General features: G+C 40.8%; 1 long non-coding RNA gene across 2 annotated transcripts in view; it reads right to left on the reverse strand.

Annotated features, from left to right (window-relative positions):
- LOC138844545 (uncharacterized) overlaps positions 1–22,816 on the reverse strand; it is a 448,524-nt gene that overhangs the window by 419,441 nt on the left and 6,267 nt on the right. For both annotated transcript variants that reach the window (XR_011380479.1, XR_011380478.1), the window contains exon 2: positions 9,941–10,076. This is a non-coding gene — a long non-coding RNA (uncharacterized lncRNA). The remainder of the gene's footprint in view (positions 1–9,940; positions 10,077–22,816) is intronic.

A 22,816-nucleotide genomic window follows, 5' to 3' on the forward strand; every position in this document is an offset into this window, starting at 1 on the left:
ATATGATTGCTGAGAAAATTAAATGAGATAAGGTATGCGAAAAGCTGTAAAGTACTAAGTGCATTGTAAAATAAAAATAAAATAAATAAAAAATAAAAAGCAGGTACTCTTACTGGAAGCATCTGGCACCAAATTACTGATAGTTTGGACTGCAAATGAAAATTACATTTTCAAAGCCAGACCAAGGACCACATGGAAGTGGTCCTTTTTTGCTAGGTAAGTCACAGGAAAAATTACTCGGGTATGTATTTTCCAGTCACAGAAACAGGAAAGTTATTATAAAGGAGCCAAATGAGTAGACTTTTGGTTATCTGGCACATTGAGTCCTGCTTTCATTCATGTTCTCTCTCTCTCTCTCTCTTTTTTTTTTTTTTTTTTTTTGCCAGGCAGAGTTAGACAGTGAGAGGGAGAGAGACAGAGATAGAGTTATAGACAGTGAGAGGGAGACAGAGAGAAAGATCTTCCTTCCGTTGGTTCACTCCCCAAATGGCCGCTACGGCCAGCGCTGCACCGATCCAAAGCCAGAAGCCGGGTACTTCCTCCTGGTCTCCCATGCGGGTACAGGGCCCAAGCACTTGGCCCATCCTCCACTGCCCCCCTGCCCCGGGGCACAGCAGAGAGCTGGACTGGAAGAGGAGCAACCCTAGTACCCGGCACCCCAACTGGGACTAGAACCTGGGGTGCTGGAGCCGCAGGCGGAGGATTAGCCAAGTGAGCCATGGCGCTGGCCTCATTCATGTTCTCTTAAAGTGAATTTTTCAGTTCTGCAGATTAGTCAGTTATTCAGGTTCAGCCTGCAACACAGTCATCCCACATGGGCACCAGCTCAAGTCCCTGCTGCACCCCTCCGGATCCAGTTCCCTGCTAAATAGCCTGCGAAAAGCGGCAGAAGATGGCCCAAGTGTTGGGGCCTCTGCCACCCACATGGGATGTGGGCAAATTAGGCACAGGAGGCAATTCGAAGATGGCGCCTGCAGGGAAATTAGGCACACATGGCAATTCAAAGATGGCGCACAAAGGAAGTAAGGTGGGCAGTGCCCAAAGTCGTTTACCACCAAAGCTGATTGGCCGCCCAGCATCAGGGGAGGTGACAACTGATGATGAGTATACAGACATATGGCTGGTCCTGTAAAAAGTCACCCCGTAAAATGACCTTTTAAGTAATTGGTTGGTCCTTATGCCCTGCCCCAGTAATCCTGCAGTCTTGTGCTTTAAAAGGCTTTGCTACACGTGCAATACACCGAGTTCTTGCTTGCTTGACTTGACTCCCCGCTGCATCTGTCTCCGGGATCGGGTCCTTTCTTCGGACCCAGTCCATGCAATGGGAGACCTGGATGAAGCTCCTGGCTCCTGGCTTCAGCCTGGCCCAGCTGCCATCTGGCGAGTGAACCAGCAGATTTAAGATCCCTCTTTCTCTCTCTCTCTCTTTGTCTCTCTCTCTCTCTAACTCTGATTTTCAAATAAATAAATAAATCTTTTATAAAAAAAGATTTCTAATGCATGCTAACTTTAAAAAGTAAAAAAAAAAAAAAAAAAAAAAAAAAGCTGGAATGACCTTCCCTAACATGCTACAATATGCACTTGTGGAATTTTTTTTCTTTAAGCTAAAAACCACTAGTGAAATGACTTGGTTAAAAGAATGCAAACACTTTAAATTTTGATAGAATTTGGCAAACTGCATTCCAAAAAGGCTGCTCCAATTTACACTCCCACCAACAGTGTCTTGGAGTACCTGTTTCCTCACTGGATATTAGCAATCGTTTTGCACTGCATTTCAAAGAGGAATCAACAGGACTCCAGTTAACTGTGATGAAAGTGGCTCCCTCAGAGCTGTAAGAATGTATCATTAGACACGAAAGAAAACAATTATTTGGTGTGACCTCACTCTGTGATTGGTATTATAATAATTTTAAAAAACCCTCTTGATTGAATAGCTTCTTCTCCTCCGCTTTACACACATTAACTTTCTGCCTTATAGTGCTTTCCTGATGTCAATAAAGATCGCTTATCCCCATTTTGCAGATGCAGATTTTAAGGTATCAAACAAAAAGTACAATTCTCTATCAGGCTGTGCACAATAAGAGAAGATAAGAATGCAGCCCTTTTATGATCCTTCTTCCTTTTCTGGTGATGAGGCAACCTCTGAAATACAGAAACAGAATTCTGCCTCACAGCCCACTGAAGCCAGCCAAAGTCCAGCTTCTGGCATGAGAAACACTTCTGCATTAACTTGCACATGAAGCTGGATGCTGACTTAAAAACAGTGCTGTCCAGCCAAAGAAACTCCAAATTCAGTCCCAGACAGGCCGTGGCCTTTGCTCCCTCTGCTGAAGCCTACTAGCATTCTTTGGCCAGCTGACCCTGTTCTCTTGAGGGGGGATGAACAGAAAGTAAGGTGCCATCTGCAGAATCCAATATCCCCTCCTACGAAAGAGTCGTGGAAGAATTCACGGATTTGTGAACTTGAAATCTTTATACAGTAGGTGGCAGAAACATTTGCAACTTACTCGGGGCACTTTTTCATTGTTTGCTTTGAGCTCAGTCCCAAATATATGTCCCAGAGGGAAGCCATATGGGCTTCAGTGCACGGCTTGTTCCCTCACAGAGAAGTCACAGCTTACCCAAACATACTTGTTCACAGGCAATCGAAATGAAATCTCCAGATTGATGACAGCTGGCCCAGGGAAGGCAGGAATACCCCTTCAAATCTGAGAGCAAACTACTTGCACACTTGGAAATGAGTATTTTTTTTCCCCTGGAGTTCTCAGTTGTTTTAGATGTTTCAATTTCAGGTCAATGAATTGTAATGGCATTCACACAACTATTAAGCCTATGACAAAGTGGCTTATCAGACCAGAAATACATTTTTTTCTTAAAATATGAGTAATGCTTGGCTGGTGTAGGCGGAAAGGGCAGTAACTTTACCCTTGTACAAAGACTTGCCTTTGCTCTCCTTCCTGCCTCAGTGCCTTGACTTGGAGGCTCAGTCCTGCTCTGCATCTGTCCAGGTTCCATCAGCATCTAGTATTCCCCGTCTAAAGCTTTGACACATTTGTCACAACAGCTAAGGTTGAGGAAGGGAGTTGAAACAATTCCACAAAGCTTGTTATGACTCACATGGCCCCTGTGTAGTCCTCTTAACATCCTTTGTTCCCATCTTCCAATAAAACATGAGCGCCAGCCATTTCCCCTTGCACAGTGTGAGGCAGAAAGGCGGGAGCCTTTGAGCTCCTGCTCCAGTCTACAGATCATTAGGGCAGATGACACTGTTCTGTACATCAAACCTTTCACACCAACTTCTGAACAAGAGACTCTGCAGTAATGACATTGACCTCTCGGTACCCCTTTCAATAAAGATATCCTTTCCATGAAGATGCCCCATTTAATAAAATTTAAAGAGAATGTTAAGTCCTTAAGACTATGAGGGAGGGAGTTGAGGGACAGGAGAGAGAGGGTAACCAGAGAAAATGAGGTGGAACAGGGAAAAAGGGCAAGGCAGAATACAAATTTGGTTTCCTGGGCATACTCTCCTGCTGCTCTGTCTCCCACTAAGATCTATAGATCTGTGGTTCTTTAGAAGTCACCAGATAGCTCCAACTGTTTTCTAAAGTTTAACTATCACAAATTGATGGGCCTGGAGTTAAGATGGAGACATCTGTGCTTGAATGTGTCTGTAAGAGACAAGCATAATGACAACTTGTATTTTCAGAGGGTCTTTCTCACAAAGCTCCAGTCAGTTTTATTGTTCCATCTAATTCTTCCACAGCATTTATGGCATCAAGGAAGAAGGTAGGGGACAGGGCAGTGAGTGTTACGGAGGTGGAGATGAGGATACAAATGCCATTATTATTTTTTCCTAAGTAAAATAAAACACAGAATATTTATAAACGCCCCCTACAACAAGTTTTCCACAGTTTCTTAGCTACTCTACTCTTTTGTTCATATCAAAATCAGTGAACCAAAACAATCTTCTCCCCTGTAAAGAAAAATCAAAGCAGAAATGCCTTCAATGAAATAGTCTCCAGAGGCCTGCCTGCCTAATCCTTTCCTCTACTTCACTGTAACCCTCAAAACTCCACAAAAATAAGAGTTAAAAAGAAAGAAATCACTCTCTTAGGTGTTACACCAAAGGCACTACCAATGTAAAGTATGAACTGCTCTATCAAATTCCACTCCAATTAGGCAATAGCGCTCCAGAGAGTAACAGAGACCCCGCTCCTATTTTGGGAAGACAGGGCTTCAAGATGTTTCTTCCAGAGACCATCATAAGGGACGGCCTTGCAGAAAAAAATTTTTGAGAATTTTAATGACTGAATGGTAATGTTCCATTTGCCACCTACAAAATTATGAATCTAGTTATCTTTGGTTTTCTGAGGAGGCAGGTTGATCATATGGACATAATTTATCATTACCATATTATAATAATGTCATTGTTACATACTTGAAGATGGTCCATTTTCAAGTATCTGCAAACACCATTTTCAGACTTTCAATTTTGACAAAGTGACTCCCTGCCCTGCTTCTATCCTTCTCAGGATACCAAAGTATTGTTGGTAGCAGTAGCAAGTGCATCTGTGCATTTAAAGGGATACAAACTAAAAATACAATCCTATAGATGCATGATGACTAAGTAGAAAATGCTTTTCTGTGGCAGTTAAGTGACAGGACAGGCAAGAAAAGGATAAGAAACAAGAGAGTTTGAAAGAATGAAGTGCCCAGTGATGTTACCATGTGTCAAGGTATAACCTGTGAGTACAGGTCACCAATCAAATGTTAGAAAATCAAACCACTGTTTTCTACCTAATTATGGAGATTATACTATTTTCACAAATCATAGCCATTATAACATAATAATCTTATGCACATTAAAGAAATACTTCATTAACTTTACTGGGTTTTGCTATTTGTCTTGTGCTTATTGAGCTACTAATATTTTCTCCATACTATTTCTGATCCTCAAACCCAAGGTAAGTCATTCACAGAATTAGCATTAAAATGTATGCATGTGTTAACGTTCTCCTAGGCTTTGTTGTTTCCCTAACATTTGATTGGTAAGCTATAACTAGGATTGGCAACTCTGGCACAGTACGGATGCTGCTTGACAGTTACCAACAGTAGCAACTCATAGGTTCTTCCATAGCTGGTTCTAAAACTTCCCAAGTCAGGGGCCAGCACTGTGGCATGATAGACTAAGCCTCTGCCTGTTGCACTGGCATCCCCTATGGGTGCTGGTTTGTATCTCAGCTGATCCTCTTCCAATCCAGCTCTCTTCTATGGCCTGGGAAAGCAGTATAAGATGGCCCAAGTGCTTGGGCCTCTGCACCTTGCTGGGAGACCTGGAAAAACTCCTGACTCCTGGCTTCAGATCAGCTTAGCTCCTGCCACGGTGACCATTTGGGGAGTGAATCAGTGGATGGAAGACTTTTTTTTTCTGTCTCTCCCTCTCTCTGTCTGTAACTGTCTCGCAAATAAATTTTAAAAATCTTAAAATAAAAAAAAAAGCTTCCCAAGACAGAAGATGTGATAAGTCTGTCTTTCACCATCCACAGTGGTGGTCAGATTACTGCCTCACTCATCTCCAGTCCATAATGTTTGTACTTGGCACTTCTCTTTGGTCAAAGCAATGACATATCAATCTGATGTGGTTTATTTGATGCATAGAAGATAAGTCATAGCAGTGTCAGGAAGCAAGAAAGACTGGCAACCCATTTCCTCAAACAGCCAGGCTGTCATTTCAAATTCCAAGGGCTCCTCCCTGGAATAACACCATTGACTTAATCAAAGAATTAGCAAAACCCCTGCTCCATATGTCTTATTTGGCTTGAATGATAGTGGAATTGGAAAACTCTCTATGTCTGTGGCCATGGAAGTGATTTAACAGTATTAAACAGGAAATATAAGAAATCTATATATTTATATTGAAAAACTCCTTTTCGGCAAATATTTATTCTGCAGATTGGCTTTCCAATCAAAAGCTAGAACAGGGTACTACAGACCAAACAAAGACAATAATACCAATGCCCAGAGAGAACCCAGACATAGAACATAGTTCAAGGAACTCACAAATACAGAGAGTGGTCATGCTCAAAGCAACAAGAAATTGGTACCTAGTACAATGAAGAATGTATTGGAAGGAAATCAAACTTTGGAAATGTAATCAATTTAGACTGATAGCTAATAAAGTACACTATTAAAGTACATGATTCAAGGAAATAACTATTTTTTGCAGAACAAAAATGTAGAATCATATACACAGAAGGAATTCAGGATGATACAAACAGAAATGAATACCAGAATATTTTCTTTATGTCTACTCAGATAAGCATTTCACTGATTCTTTTTTTCAGTGTGTTGCATAATAGGGAGTTTCTATACATGGTTCTTTCTTTAAAATGTTAATTAATATAAAGAGAACAGATTTTATGCATTCCATAGGTGCAGTTCCAAGAACACAACCACACTTTGCTCACTTCCCAGCTCCCCCCACCAATCCCTCTCATGCCTTCCATTCTTTTCTTCAGTTTTTGCAAAGACATAATTTGAATACACTCTACATTCATAGGCTTAATTCTCCAGTAACCACAATATTCAACAAATAAAAAGTCAGAGGACCATAGTCCCACAGGAGTGTAAACAAGGGCAAGAAACAACAATCATATCCCAAAAGAATCAGTGATCCATGCAGAACCATGATGGAGAGTACTTATGAAAAATCTATCTGTGCATTCATGACTAAGCTAATCCAATCCTAAATGGAATGCAGTTTCCTTTTAATAATGTAGGTTGAGCAAAGTTCAAATGCTTTCCTTTCATTATATAATTCAGGATAAAAACTTTTTCTTATGGTCTTTACTTCTCAAACATCTTAACCTTCCTCAGTCACTCCATAAATGCCTGTGGGTTATCTCAGTAACCCCCACATTAGTTTTCCCAATCTAATGGTCACAAAGAAATATTACCTGGATCCTCCGTGTAAGGCAGGACTTACTGTTGTTGTGGCCAGCAAATAGCTTTTAGGAAGTGACTGAGTTGCAGAGAGCCAACTAACCTGAGGTCCCGCCCCTCCCAAAGAAGCCCATCTCTCGTAACTGAGTGAGATAAAAGTATAAAGATGCAGCCTTTCCAGCCCATCTTACTCACACCATCAAATTGCTGATAGCACTGAAAATTAGTGAACTCTGTCCGTACACATGCACTATGAAATCTTACAGGCATAACCTCAAGTTAAAAAAGAGGCATGCAGACTGCAATACAGCGGACACATAAACTTCTTGGTGCCATTTATATGGACTTCAAAATCATGAGTAAACAATATATTGTTTAAGGATATGTATATACAACATAAAGCAACAAAGAAAAGTAGTAAATGATACACAGAAAACTCAACATGGTGATTATTCTGGGGGGGGGGGGAGATGCAGATAAATACCTAGGAGAACATATAAGAAAATTCCAAGGCATTACTGAAATTCTATTTCTTAGATGTGCATGTGTGTGCTGTTGTCATTCTCTGTGCCTTATATATATATAGGGGTTTTTGTAAATAGACATCCATATATATACACAGATATATTTGCATATGAGTCTATTCTCATTCTCTGTAGTTATGTTCTATTAAACCGTTACTGGCATTGAACTAGCAAATACCATACCATTGCTCCTAAACGATACAGACTTAAGTTCCTACAACCCTCAAGCCACAGCATTTTCATCAGCCAGTCAATACATAGTCTTGCTTTATATGTATTTATGTTTTAAGACACTTTATTCAATATATATATTTTTAAACACTTGTTTTATTGAAATTCAGAGTTACAGAAAGAGAGAGAGAGACAGAGAGAAAGAGAATTTTCCATCTGTTCTTTCATTCCCCAGATGGCAGCAACAGCCAGGGCTGTGGAGGCTTCATCTGAGTCTCCCACATGGGTGTCAGGAGCCCAAGCACTTGGCCATCTTCCTCTGCTTTCCCAGGGGCATTAGCAGGGAACTGGATCTGAAGTGGAGCGGCCAGGACACAAGCCGCACCCATATGGGATGTGCAGGTGGCAGCCTTACCTGCTACACCAAAACGCTGGCCCCTTATTAAATATATATTACTAATTAATTAACATAAAACTCAAGGATAATAGACTAGTATTCAGGCCTGCACAAATGTTACCTGAAATACACACACATATTTTCTCTACAAGGCATATCACAGCCTTCTTGCACTTAGGGACACTAGACTCCAGCACTGTGCTTGGGGGCCATTTAAACAGGGAAATTACCAACAGAAAGCACAAAACTGAAAAAAAATGTGGCAATAAATAGACCACAGGAAGGACACCTGTTCCCATAAAGAAAGCTAAAACAAGAAGGCTGTCACCTTGTTCATTCTCACCTGGCAGTGTGCACCTTAGATGACTTGAATTTTCACAGCCCCTTACATATCCACAAGTGACTGAGAAAGCACCAGAGCTTTGATTTAGAGGTTATGAACCAATTTTGTTGGTAGGCAAATTTGCAAGCACATGATCTGTGAATAGTAAGAACTGACTGTGTACACACTCATACACTTTTGCCTGTACTGAAAATTTAACGGAGCTGGTGCTGTGGTGTAGCAAATTAAGCTGCCACCTGCAGTGCCAGCAACCCATATGGGTGCTGGTTCGAGTCCCAGCTGCTCCTCTTCCAATCCAGCTCTCTGCTATGGCCTGGGAAAGCAGTAGAAGATGGCCCAAGTCATTGGGCCCCTTGCACCCATGTGGGAGACCCAAAAGATGATCCTGGCTCCTGGCTTCAGATTGGTCCAGCTCCAGCCATTGTGGCCTTTTGGGGAGTGAACCAGTGGATGGAAGACTTTTCTCTCTCTCTTTCTCTCTGCTTCTGCCTCTCTGTAACTCTGCCTTTAAAATAAGTAAATAAAAATTTGGAAAAAAAAAAAAGATGTGAGATTTTGTAGCTCAAAGTTGTGATTGGGTCAAAAGAATCTACCCATATAATCAAAGGCCTGAATCCCCCACCCCATTCAACCTCCTGCCAAGTATCTCACAGTGATCTCTAAAGGTAGCCAGAGTGCTACCTCCTGAGACGCTCTGTGAGCAGTAGTCGCCCGCTCTGCAAGCCCTTTCTTATGGGTTACTCTGCTCTTACCACATGTGCTGTCCTCCAAGACATTCCTAGAAGCCTTACCATCCAACATGAGAAAGCTAATGGCATGGCTAGTGCACTTTATTATGAATTCATGCAAAAGCAACTCACCCTTCAGGAGTTAATGGTACTATGTATACACAGAGGTTAGGGTCACTTCCACAATGGCACTCCAAATTTGGTTGCCTAGATTCCTAGAGCCACCCTTGAGGTTAACCTGACAAATCTATCCTAATATCCTAATATCAGCTACTGCTTCAAGTATTCTTTATTTGGCTCAAAAACAATCCAAAAATTCAATGGGTCATTAGCTTCCTCTTTCCATCTCCATCAAACTCATCTCTCCTCCTCATACCTAGAACATATAAGAGATGAGAAATAAATATTGGGAAAAAGGAGGTGGGTTGTTATCTCTACCTGGCAACCAATAGCTTTGTTGGAATTCACTGGAGGAAACATCATGTCTATAAGCCACTGAAGAATTTTGTGGGTGAACTTTCCATAACGACTCCCAATTAAACACCTTCTTTTGCTCACAAGGTTAAAATGAATTGGTCATGTTTCTCATGTTCCTTCCCCATGGCTGAGACAATATAAAAGTTCTATTAACTTGAAACAGAGAAAGAGAAGTCACAATTCTCTTGAAGAATGGAAACACTGAGGACTGTTTCGGTAAACATATCTCATCCAGGATTTCTACTTTTTCAAATTGAAATATTTTCATAGATCAACCTTAAGTCTCAACAAAGAAACTGGGCTAGTGTTACATCCAAAGGAGTAAGGGTTCTTAAATACAAAATATTCACCTTACATTTCATTCGAGCTTTGCATAAGAGTGTCACTTAATTATGTGTCTTCTTCAAAACTGAAAGAACTGAATATATATAGTTGATCATCTCTTCTGAAGGCAGCTATCATACCTCATGATATATGTATCTTTCTCCGACCTGGAAGTCAATCACATTAATAGTATTTTAATAAGGGTGTATGCAAATAAGATAATCACTGATAATGATAAATTTTAACTACTCTCAAAGTTCTTGAACTTAATGTAACTTAGTTAAGTGTTTAGAAAGTGATTAAAGGCTATACCCATAATTTAAATAACTGGAGTTTTTTTCTAAGCTTTTTCTACATTAAATCCAGATGCTCAGTCTTCTCCCAGTAATTGAAGCACAATTATTTAGATCTGAGAGTAGGACAAAGCTGTGATTTAGAGGTATCAGTATAACCAATAGGTTTTACTGTAAAATAAAATGGTTTCTGTGATTTATACTACTCTCTTGGGCTTTCATTCCCTGGTGTCTTTTCAAATACTGAACGGTCTCTCTCTCTCTCAATTTCTCTGAACTTTCCAAATTGTTTATCCTATAAACATAGCAATCAAACAGCATGGATAACTAATATTGTGCTTCAAAGAAAAGTAAATAAAATATTTATTGTTTCTTCCCTATTGACAGGAAAGCATGTATTTCCTTGAATTGATACATATCTAGTGTCTCCTTCATATTATACTTGACAGTAAACCTTCGGCACTTACAGTTCAGATTTTTTGCTAGAGATCCCTGAGAAGCACTCTAGCAGGGGTGGAGAGCATCCAATCCACATACTCACTTGGTCTGCCCATGCCAAGGCAACCACACCAGGACTGGAAATTCAACAAATCTATAGTAGGCTAATTTTTAAGCTGCTAATTTTGTATGTCCCTCAAATGATGTTATAAATAAACCAAATCATCCTTGGCAGATAACTGGTTCCCCATCCATGCATTATAGAGTAAGAATTGTAATATGACACTTAATACTAATACATGATATCCTCAGATTTTGGCAATAACAATGATGTAACTATTCTAAACTGTGTGGACTATTATACTTAGATAAATTTAATATTATGAGTGTTATTTCAATTATTATTTAATACACTTGAATATTTGGACATTTCTCTTTAAAATATTCTGATTTCTATGCACATCTTTTTAATATCACAATTTCTTCAGCAATCTTGTCCAGTCTACCTCTGACTCTTTTTAACACTATAATTTAAGGGTGCATTTGTTTGTGGCTAAAGTCAAGGTGGACCCAGAGTTGGAACCGTAATTCTCCAGCTACTTGTAATTGAGTATTAATGTCCACTGCTACTTATTTGTTATCCTGTAAAGATATTAATAATTTTGAAAAATGCCTTAAATCCATTTTGGAATAAGGTAAATGAACAGGTAAGCACAAATATACAGCATCCTATTTAGACTCTTCATGAATCAAGTCTGGTCTTCTTTTGGTTGCAATGGAGATCTTATTTATCCACTGGTATTTGGTCTAGTAGTGATCACCTGCTCTATAGCAGACATGGTGGTATAAAAATAAAGACTCTTATCTTTGTCAATGAAGAGCTTACAGACCAGAAATATAAAGCAGAGATCTAAAAAAAATACACCTAATGAGAAATTATAGTTGCTGTAATTAAAATACTCACTGGCCTGGGTAAGCACAAAGGAATGAGTGACCAATTCCCCAAAGGATGTTGGAATGAACAAAGCAATTCAGATCGGAAGTATTTCAGAAAGGCTATGGAGAAGAGGTTACAACCCTGAAAGGTTCTGGAAACTGCAGAGCAGTCTCCTGGAGTTAGAGCTTTCAGGTGCTGGCACTGTGGCATAGCAGGTAAAGCTGCCACCTACAATACCCGCATTCCATGTGGCACCAGTTCATCCCCAGCCACTCACTTCCAAACTAGTTTCCTGCTAACAGCCTGAGAAAAGCAATGAAAAATGGCTCTAGTGCTTGGGTCCCTGTTACCCACGTGGGAGCTCTAGAAGATGTTCCTGACTCCTGGCTTCAGCCTGGCTGAATCCTGGCCATTGTAGCCATCTGGTGAGGGAACCAACAGACAAATCTATAGATCTATCCTCATTCTCTCTCTCTCTCTCTCTCTGTGTGTGTGTGTGTGTGTGTCCCTCCCTCTGTAACTCTGGCTTTCAAATACATAATTTTTTTTTAAATTGGAACTTAAATATCAAAGGATTGTTTTGAAAGAAAAGGTAGAAAAGAGATGAGATCATCACAGGATTTGTCTGTTCCAACCAGTTTAAATTTTATCCTAAAGTCAAAAGGGAGCTATGGCAAGATTCAAGGGAGTAATATGGACCAAATAGCTCAGTATAAAGAGCATTCAGTAACCATGGAAACTAGATAAGGACAAAAAGAGCAGTATAAAACTACTGTAAGAGTCCAGACCAGATATTTGGCTCCTTCAGCTTGAGGGTGTGGTGGGAATACAGTGATTACTATTAACTAAGCGTTCCAATTTCCTCTGAAAGTAGAAAGCAGAGCCAGATAAAGGATGAGTTTTTCATGTCAACAGAGCCACTCTGGGCCATCTGAGGTCTAAGTTTGAACACAGCAATGAAATTTGAAGCTTCAATTGCTTACATGGGATCAGATTGGTGCTTAATTTGGAGACATCACATGAAATTCTTTTTTTTTTTTTTTTTTTTTTTTTGACAGACAGAGTGGACAGTGAGAGAGAGAGACAGAGAGAAAGGTCTTCCTTTGCCGTTGGTTCACCCTCCAATGGCCGCCGCGGCCGGCGCGCTGCGGCCGGCGCACCGCGCTGATCCGATGGCAGGAGCCAGGAGCCAGGTGCTTTTCCTGGTCTCCCATGGGGTGCAGGGCCCAAGCACCTGGGCCATCCTCCACTGCACTCCCTGGCCACAGCAGAGGGCTGGCCTGGAAGATGGGCAACCGGGACAGAATCCGGCGCCCCGACCGGGACTAGAACCCGGTGTGCCGGCGCCGCTAGGCGGAGGATTAGCCTAGCATCACATGAAATTCTAAGGAGTATTTAAAAAATTTGCTCGCTATTCTCCTCTACAGAAACTCAAAGTCTTAATTTCCACGAGTTTAAAATCAGCTGCAGGGTGGGCATTGTGTTTCAGCAGGTTAAGCTACAGCTTGGGACGCCCACCGCAGTGCTAATTCGAGTCCTGGCTACTCTGCTTCCAATTCACCTTCCTGCAAAGGTAGCAGATGATGCCTCAGATAATGGCTCAAGTACTGATGCCCCTGCTACCTATGTGGGAAGCTCACATGGAGTTCTGTGCTCCAAGTTTTGTCCAAGCCCAGTCCTGGCTCTTGTGGGCATTTGAGGGAGTGAACAGTGGAGGGAAGATATCTCCCAATCTCTCTCTCTCTCTCTCTCTCTCTCTCTCTCTCCCCAATCCCCCTCATGACTTTCAAATAGACAAAAATAAATCTTTTAAAAATAAAGATTTTAAAAATCGAGCTCTGAGCAAAAGGTACAAAATTAACACCTAAGTGTTCATCCAAGAATTCCCCTAAATGTGCCCAGGACTCAGATCTGTTGTTGCACCCTTGGGAGTTGAGAGGACAAAGTCATCAGGGTGATGGAACAACCTCCCTGGAGAAAAGCATGCAAGGTCACAAGCACCAAGTTCTATTCAAAAATGTGAATCTTTGGCATATGGAACATTATAATTCCCAGAACCCCAATAACAAAATTATAGTTGCTACTTCTCTTATCCCTTAGATTCTTCAGTCTCTGTTTACTAAATCACTGGATGAAGCAATTGGGTAAACAAATCATTTTGGCAAAAATCACATGAAGGAAAAGCTATAAAGTAATTGTTGTATTCCTGAATTGATCTGGAGCAAAAGAATCAACCCAAAGAACAGTGAGAATTGGAACAAAAGAGGGTGTGTTCTCAGCAAGGTTTTCCATCTAAAACCTCAAGCTAATTTATCCCTGGTTCATCTTTACCCAGTTGCCTTGGTGCAGCATGTCCATTATTTGTGATAAACCTATGGGTGTGCCAATGCTGTACTTTATAAACTCAAAGTATTCTACAATGTACAAAAATGCAAAAACAGAACTGATATAAATCAGGATAACAGCAGGCAAAAACATACCCAATCTGTGAGGTGTGCATTATTTTCCTTAAGAGAAAGATTATACTCAAAGAAGATTATTTATAGTTTCCTTTTGAGTGATGTTAAAAAATATTCATAAAGCCAATTAAACTTGCATAAATGATTCAGTGGTTTTCATTTCAGCAGTTATGTATTACTTTGGTTCACAACGTTGGTTTTGATTGTTAGGCAGTTAAATCCAATGAGTAAAAACATGAACATCTCTTGCTTTGAAGACCAAGTCTAGTTTAGCTCCATTTGACCTCCAATCCAGTTTTCATATATGTTCAGAATAGCAAAATCTTAAAATAAGATTTTGAAAAGCCCTTCCATGACTGCACCTTTAAAAACTATAAATGTCCCCAACAATCTTACTTTTGGTATCCAAGCCTTCAGACATGGCAGCTTGAAAGCATTAAAAGAACAAGAGTATTCATTATAGTTGATAGTGGTACCAAAGAAGAAATAACCTGTTCTTCCAGAGATAAACACATTAATGTGTATTTGGGTGTTTTTGTTGTTGTTTTTTGTTGTTGTTGTTGTTTTTGTTTTTTTGTTTTGTTTTGTTTTGTGTACAGGCAGAGTGGACCGTGAGAGAGAGAGAGAGACAGAGAGAAGGGTCTTCCTTTTGCCGTTGGTTCACCCTCCAATGGCCGCCACGGCCGGCGCGCCGCGCTGATCCGAAGCCAAGAGCCAGGTACTTCTCCTGGTCTCCCATGGGGTGCAGGGCCCAAGGACTTGGGCCATCCTCCACTGCACTCCCGGGCCACAGCAGAGAGCTGGCCTGGAAGAGGGGCAACCGGGACAGAATCCAGTGCCCCGACCGGGACTAGAACCCAGTGTGCCGGCGCCGCAAGGCGGAGGATTAGCCTAGTGAGCCATGGCGCCAGCCCATTAATGTGTATTTGTTATAGTGTGGATGTGTAGGTTTTGAAACAGGACAACGATCTACTCTCAAGCAAATAAAAGCAAGCTGTACAAAATAAGTGCAGGTTTACCTTTTGTTTACAAAGGAGAAACTATTGGTACTGATTAAATCTAGTGGTTGATGTATTGAATTTTGGGTTTTTACTTTATACATTTCTATAAGAAATATTAAGTGAGAGTACTACTCTTTCAGTTTGAAAGCAAATAAACAAGCCGGCGCCACGGCTCAATAGGCTAATCCTCTGCCTAGTGGTGCCGGCACACCGGGTTCTAGCCCCGGTCAGGGCGCCGGATTCTGTCCCGGTTGCCCCTCTTCCAGGCCAGCTCTCTGCTGTGGCCCAGGATTGCAGTGGAGGATGGCCCAAGTGCTTGGGCCCTGCACCCCATGGGAGACCAGGGGAAGTACCTGGCTCCTGCCTTCGGATCAGCGCGGTGCGCCAGCCGCGGCAGCCATTGGAGGGTGAACCAGTGGCAAAAAGGAAGACCTTTCTCTCTGTCTCTCTCTCACTGTCCACTCTGCCTGTAAAAAAAAGAAAAGCAAATAAACAAAAGATAATTATTAAATTCATCTTCTTGCCACTAAGAATTAGATCACCTAAGCACAAAACTTCCCTGGTAACTTTCAGCCAGCTTGATTAATTTAACTCTGGGAATTTCAGCTAATATAAATCGGAATTTCTAACGACACCCAAGGGGTTTGATCCCTCATGACTAGCACTTTAAAAATGATTTGCATAGATCTCTGGGCTAAAAATAGTAACTTGCACATAGCTCTAGTGCCAAAGCCAATAGTATTTCAGTTTAGTTGGATTCTCCTTGATAACTCTTCTTATCATCTCCTACCCTCCCTCTTGAATAAATGGATAAGCTAAGAATGAGGAACAAGTGGCAATTTCTGGAAGAGATGGACAGTGAATATGTGTCATTACAAACACACTTTCAGAAATAACCCAGTATATTTAGGCCTCTTATCATGGGCATAATATTTTTTAAAACAAATATTTTCTGTACCTTCTGTGCATAATAGCATACATACCAAACACAAAAAGGATTCTCTCAATTTTAGGCCAACTGTATTTCCTTAAAAATTTGTTGACTAAAAAAATAACTTTGGAAAAATAATTGGTCTTACCTATAAGGAATATGAGACTAATTCATACAGCAGCCTTACAAAAGTCCAAATATATCAGTGAAGAAAATAATTAAATTTCTAAGTGAAAATTTTAAAAATCTGCCAGTTTTAAATATTATCTAGATATACTTTTTATACTGTTTGTATATTCCTAAATATACAACAAATTATAAAATTATTTCAAAATCTTATAAACTAATACATGTTAAGAAATAGTTTAGATCTTCTGTTTATTTCCCAAGTCATCTTCCTAGTGACATAAATGTTTTTGTTCTAAAGATCTTTCATTTCTTTTGTAACTAGGAAAGCTGTAAGAGAAAAGAAGAGTACCTATTACAGTGGAACCAGCAGGAACCTTAAAGAGAGACTGTGGAATAACCCTCTTGCATCTTTTCTGTTCACTTTTTTTGGTCTTTTTAAGATTACCAATGGTACTTTAGTTTGCAGGTGAATGTCAAAACTTAGCAGTTACCTAATGCTTTACGAGACCCATGGTTTCCTTTTGCCTATACTAAGTGCAAAGGGCATAATGCATTCTTTCCTAAACAACTTAAATCGCCATGAATTCTTGTCAATTGTATCTTAAAATAATTTTTTAAAGATTTATTTATTTATTTTAAAGTCAGAGGTACACAGAGAGAGGAGAGGCAGAGAGAGAGAGAGAGAGAGGTCTTCCATCCAATGGTTCACTCCCCAGATGGCCACAATGGCCAGAGCTGCACCGATCCGAAGCCAGGAGCCAGGAGCTTCTTCCAGGTCTCCCATGCGGGTGCAGGGGCCCAAGTACTTGGGCCATCTTACACTGCTTTCCCAGGCCATGGCAGAGAGCTGGATGCGAAGTGGTGCATCTGGGTCTCAAACCAGCGCCCCTGTTGGATGCTGGTGCTTCAGGCCAGGGTGTTAACCCGCTGCGCCACAGCACCGGCCCCTAAATAAGCTTAATGAGACCTATTATCTTAAGATTCACTTCCAAGTGAGAAATAAGAGATCATCTGTGAAATGGACATGTATCTGTTTCTTTTTTTTTTAAAGGCTTGTTTATTTATTTGAAAAAAGCAGAGATACAGAGAGAGAGATAGGCAGATATCTTCCATCTACTGGTTCACTCTCCAAATGGCCAGAAGGCTCAGGGTGGGCCAGAATAAAGCCAGGCAACTAAAACTCTATCTAGGTCTCCCACAGGCGTGGCAAGTACCTGGGCCATCTTTCAGTGCTTTCCCAGGAAATATAGCAAGGAGCTAAATTGGAAGTAGGGTACTTCCAACCACTGCTCATATGAGATGTTGGCACGGTAGGCAGCAGCTTAATCTGTTGTACCACAATGCCACCAATACATATCTGTTTTTAAGGGAGCTAATTTAATATTAAGAAAAATCAAAATTCCATGGATTAATCTACAAACTAGTGAATTTCCATTGATTAGAAACTTACTGGATATATTATTGGACTCTAAAAATACCAGTTGAGCATGGTATCACCAGGAATCAGGAATAGAAAGAGTTTCAAACAATGCACCACTGAGTTCCTATTTTTTTACTTAATTTTTAATACTTTATGGAATAGTTATTTTTCCATGGAGTTATATATTTTAATAGCATGTTTTTATATCTTTCTTGAAATCTAGCTTTCTTTACAATTAAAATTGTTGATTCTAGCAACAACTCAAGAGGTGAACATTTCAAAGAAGAACCAGAAGCCTTTGGACATGTAGGTCTGAAGCTCTTCAGGGCTAAAGAAAAAATGGAATACTTATGAATGTTTGTTGAAACCATAATGCAGGAGCAAACATTTGGCCTAATAGTGGAGACACTGGTTGAGACGCTCCAATCCCATGTTGGAGTACCTGGGTTTAAGTTCCTGGATCCTGTCATGCATTTATGGAAGTGAACCAGCAGATAAGAGTATTTTCTCCAAACTACTCCCTCCATTTTCTCTCTCTCTCTCCTTCTCAAAAAATATTTTTTAGAAAAGTCATAATAAAAAGTAACACAGTAGGAGTAAATAGTGAGATAAGCCAAATTTCAGGTCACAACCACTAAAGTATTTTGATCACTTAACTCAGCAGTTAAAAAAAATTGAGGATGCAACTATTATTACACTATATTTACTTTCAAATGACACATGATCTTGAACAAAATACTTATATTTTCTGGACCCCAGCACTTACTTTACAGGATTGTAGTAAGGATTAAGCAACCAAAACAGGCCCAGTATGTAGTCAGACTCCACTTAATATAAACTGTACACACACATTATATACATATACACACACATTATATGCATCATGCTAATGTAAACCTGTACATAATAAAATCCATAAAATATACATAATGAAAGTTAACAATTAAGAATATAATTTCTAATATGTTCTTCCCAAACTCCAATAGATCTTCTGGTAGAACACTTTGATATATGTCCTCTCCAATTTGCAAGCCACTCTTTCAGAGATCCCATACTTCAAAGGGTAAGCTAAGAAAAGACCAAGACTTGGTGGTTTGTTCCAGTCAGATAGTACCAGATGGAGAGAGACAATTGTTCACATCTCTTCTCAATTCTGAATTCAGTAGCATCATAATTTTAACTGGAAATGGACCACAATGAGAATATTTACATCATAGAAATCAGAAATCCCTATATACTTGGCTTTTTGTCTCATCCAGATCACTGTTAAAATTCCAAAAGTAGGAAGAGAATAAAAGGAAAGTAACATAGAGTTAGAAAGATGTAAAAGGAGAGAATGAGAAGGCTTAGCTGGTCAAAATTGTCAAAAGCTTTATAAATGTCATTGGTTTGATCCTTAGTCATTAGGGGGTTTTGAAAAAACAGTTTCTGGGGCAGGCATCTGGTGCAGCACTCAACACACTGCTTCAGACATCTGCATCCCGTATCAGAGTGTCTGGGTTAAGTCTCAGCTCTGCTCCGGGTTCTAACTTGCTATTAATGCACACAGCAGGAGGCAGTAGGTGACAGCTCAAGTAGTTGGGCCTCTGCCTCCCATGTGGGAACCTGGATTGAGTCCCTGGCTCCTGGTTTCAGCCACACACAGCTCAAGCTGTTGTAAGCATTTGAGGGAATGAACCACTGAATGAGAGATCTCTTTGTCTCTTTGCCTGTCTGTCTCTCTGCCTTTCAAATAAACAAATGAAAATTTAAAAAATAGTCCCTTTAAAATGCCTGGATGTCCAGCTAACAATGGGTTGGATAGTACCTAAGAAGCTACGAAAAGAAATCAGACAACAAAAGAACAAGTATAATTGAGCCACCCGTTGGAGGAGAAAGCTCTATTATGGAAGGGTTGAGAGACAGAAAGTGGGTGCGGAGGCCAAAGCTGAAGCAGAGAGTGGACTAGGGCTTGAGTAAAGCCATGGTGAGCATCTGCTGAGGCACAGAGGTCCCATGGCAGCTACTGGAAGGGAGATGTGCATGTTGATGTGTGGAAGGAGGGCGTGTTTCTGCAGGAGTGATTACAGCAGGACCAATCAGGACCAACTACAGAGCACAGGCTGAGCCTGCCAGGAAGAAGCCAGAAAACACTTAGAGCAAAATGTTAAGTGACCCTAAGAATTGGAACTAGAAGAGCAGTTAGAAAAAGTTCCCGAATTCTAGATTTCTAATTGGATAAGAATGGTTACAAGAAATTTAGTATATGATATCTAAGGCAATCATTTCTTCATTGTTAAAGAAACTAGAACTTCTTCGAAAGCCATAATGTTTACTCCTCTGAATGTGGTAGCCTAACCATTAATCCCGCATGCTCAAATTCTTCTATTTTATTTTGTTGAATGGAAAAAAAAAAATGACTCTGACCTGGTTATTTTACACATTGAGTTCAACCATTTGATTATAAACTACACTGGAAACTTCCTATCATGTTGTGTGCTTAGCATTCACACACTCACTCCATCTGCGAGACAGCTGAAAGCAGGGTCATAATATTGTGCCAATGCCTTCGTAACCAAGACAAAATCACCCCGGGCAAACACATCTGCCACTTACAGTGCAAGACAAGCCTTTCATTAATTGAGTTTACAGTTTTGTTTTCCGTTTTTATTACTTCTCTTAAGCTAATGTTCACTTTCCATGTTCCTCGAAGAGGAACAGGCAAAGGCCAGGTGAAAAATAAACTTCCACTGGTGATATTTACAGAGTTGTTTCTGGTGAACGGTCAAACTCACCATGCTCTTATATCATCATTTATTTGCACCTGTCTCCAAGCATGGCTTTTGTGCTGCCATAAGCAATTCTTAATTTACATCAATAACCTTTCATTTCAAGCATGGCCAGTTTGCATTATGAGTATAAGAGCTGAGAACCATCCTTTGTAGAAACTGGAAATTGAGGACCACAAAATAGGAGGCTAATTTAGAGACTGGGCTAAAAGCAACTATCACAGACCAGGTGGGCCTCAGTGTGTAAGCTGGACAGGTCTGGGTCATCCCCCTGAGTGCAGAGACTTCAAATCTCCTGGGACTGTTACTGGGTGAAGTTATGATGATTGCATCTTGCTCACATGGAGTGGCTTTTGCTCTCAATACCATCACATTTGTTTGATTCACACTGTTATTAGCCCACCTGGAGTTAACAGGACTCCCTGAGAAAGTAAAGGTGCTTATTTAAACTGCAGGAACCAGGTTGCTGCTCCCTTAGCAACTTACAGTCACTCTAGAAAAGCCATACCTGGCTTCCAAGTGTTACAGCTCCACTTAAAATTAGAAAAGTGCCAGGGATGTAGCAAGAAAATATTAATTCTCGGGGCCAGCACTGTGGCATAGCAGGCAAAGCCGCCACCTTAGCATACTTAGCATCCCTTTATGGGTGCCAGTTCGAGTCCGGGCTGCTCTACTTCTGATCAGGCTCTCTGCTATGGCCTCGGGAAGCAGTAGAAGATGACCCAAGTGCTTGGGTCCTTGCACCCACGTGGGAGATCCAGAAGAAGCTCCTGGCTCCTGGCTCCTGGCTTCAGATCAGTGCAGCTCCAGCCATTGTGACCAGCTGGGGAGTGAACCAGCAGATGTAAGACCTCCCTCTCTCTCTCTCTCTCTCTCTCTCTCTCTCTCTCTGCCTCTCCTTCTCTGTGTAATTTTCAAATAAATAAATAAGCCTTAAACATATTAATTCTAAATTTTAGAAGAAATTCAGATTTGGTAGAGGGCAACTACAAATAGCTCAGCAACTGTGTAGAGTTGGAGCTGGAGACGGTGCTGTCCAAATTGATCTGATGGTAGAGTATACATCACGGCCTTTAAGGGAAAGGATCAATTAAATCAAACTTTCTCTCTGTGCTCCCAAATTAATCCTTTCATATGAGTAGCTTCAGAATAATATGCTAGTTTTCAGAAGAGAAACAAAAAAAAAATAATTAGAAACAAAGTCTGCTACTCGAAACAGTATAGTTCCAGGCTGATTAAGATAAGTAGGTTTAACTAGTAGGATTCAACTGCCAAGAACACTCCAATGATATTACATGGTAGCCAAGTGCTGGCTCCTCTAAGGATGTGGTTAACACCCAGGTACCAGGAAGCAGGACAGAACCTAGAGACACTTTGCAGCTCATTGTGTTCAGAGATCCCAAAAGTAATTATGCCATACTTTTAGGCAAGCATCTCTTGACATCTATCCTAGTAACCTAACAAATTAAGTGGATTAATTAACAAAACATGGAGGACTGTTGGGGCCTGCATTGTGGCACAGCAGGCTAAGCCACTGGCACCAGTATCCCATACCAGTGCCCATTCAAGTCCCAGCTGTACTGCTTTCAATTCAGCTCCCTGCTAATGTGTCTAGGAAAGAAACGGAAGAGGGTCCAAGTGCTTGGGTCCCTGCTACCCACATAGGATGGATTTCCTGGCTCTTGCCTTCTGTCTGGAACAGCTCAGGCCATTTTGACCCTTTGGTCAAAATTGGGGAGTGAACCAATGGATGAAAGATTTCTTTCTCTCTCTCTCCCCAGCTCTCTGTCATTCTGCCTTTCAAATAAATCTTTCAAAAAATTATTGTGGCAGATTTTTGGAATGTGTTTGATTTGGGACACCGGGATGCTCAGATGTTAGTTTTTTGGTTTTTTTTGTTTGTTTGTTTGTTTTTTGTTTTGTTTTGTTTTGTTTTTGCTGGTTCTTAGAGTTTAAAATAAGTGCTGTCCACTCCAGCCTCAGAATCAACCCTTGGGGCATTCAGATCTGGTTAAAAGGCCCATGAGAATCTCACAGGCATGGAAAGCCATGACACAGTGGCAAAAACAACCTAAATGAAAGATCCTGGTGAACAAGACTGCAGCAGAAGGAACAGGCCATCAAGAAGGGAGGCGCCTTTCTCCGAAGGGAGGAAGGAACCTCCACTGTGATAGGGCCTTGACTAAACAAGTTCAGAGTTGGTGAACTCAAGGGGCTTCCATAGCCTAGACAGCTCATGGCAAGTGCCTTGGGTGATTGCTGACATCATAAATAAGAGTGCCAATTGTTAAATCTACAACGGGAGTCACTGGGTACATGCTCCCCATGTAGGATCTCTGTCCTTAATGTGTTTTACCATGAAACTTAAAAACAACACTACTAGTTGAACAATACCCTATACCTTGTGCGAGGGCAGCCTGTTGAAATCCTTGCTTAGTGTATACTAAGTTGATCTTCTGTATATGAAGGTAATTGAAAATGAAACTCGATGAAGGGCAGGATGGGAGAGGGAGTGGGAGAGGGGAGGGCCG

Source organism: Oryctolagus cuniculus, chromosome 12 (assembly GCF_964237555.1).
Source record: "Oryctolagus cuniculus chromosome 12, mOryCun1.1, whole genome shotgun sequence".
NCBI lineage: Eukaryota > Metazoa > Chordata > Mammalia > Lagomorpha > Leporidae > Oryctolagus > Oryctolagus cuniculus.